Consider the following 1,027-nt stretch of genomic DNA (forward strand, 5'->3'; position numbering starts at 1 on the left):
AACATTTACAGAGTTTTATAATCCTTAGATGAGATAAAAAGGAACACTTTTTTCTGTGACAAAAATGCCACAGGAGGTGTCAATGAAGATCTTGAAGTCAGTGATGTTCAGAAAGGGTGTTCAAACTGCCACTGCTTATTACTTCATATTGAGGTCATCAAACTACCAAAAAACAGATCAATGATTCAAAGTAAACTCTTTTAATTATCTGAAACTTTTAATACAGTGTTCCATAAAATATTATTTAATAAACTATATTTCTGTGGATTTCCAGAAACTGCTACTGAGTCTGAGAAATCTTACGTGAAATAACAGAGTATGGAATGTTGAAATTAACTTATAGAGTCTGGATAGTTTCCCATGCATATAGGAAGCCATCAAGTATACTCCTAAATTTATTACTTAAAGTTTGTTCTTGAAACTTTCTTGTACACTTTCTTGGAATAGTTCATATCCATCTTCAAGTGTTCGGCACTTCAGTGCTTTGAGCTCTCCCTTGGGTTATACAAATCCTCTGTTAGTCCTTTTTGGTACAAGTCTCATACTCTTTAATAATATTTTAAGATGGGTCCCATGATTGGTATGTAAGCAATCTGCTTTGTAGGCTATTTGGATTTTCCTAGTAGTCTACCAACACACTGAAGTGTCCCACCTGCTTCAAATACAACTGACCCTATTTGATTGCTCCATTTAACATCCCTACAAACTATTATACTCAGGTATTTGTATGACTTGCTCAATTCCAACTGAGTGTCATTGATATTGTTGTCATAGTGTACTACACTTCCTCATTTTGTGAAGTGCACAGCTTTGTATTTCTGAACATTTAAAGCAAGTTCCCAATATTTGCACCTCTTGGAAATGTTACCAAGATCAGACTGAATGTTTGTGAAGCTTTCTTCAGACAGTACTTCATTATAAACAACTGTGATCAATGTTTCCGGAATCTGTGGGGTTGGGATGGAGGAAGTCATTGTATTTGAGATACCTCATAACATTTGGACTCAGAATATGTTCTAAGGTTCTG

Source organism: Schistocerca americana, chromosome 8 (genome assembly GCF_021461395.2).
Source record: "Schistocerca americana isolate TAMUIC-IGC-003095 chromosome 8, iqSchAmer2.1, whole genome shotgun sequence".
NCBI classification, from domain to species: domain Eukaryota; kingdom Metazoa; phylum Arthropoda; class Insecta; order Orthoptera; family Acrididae; genus Schistocerca; species Schistocerca americana.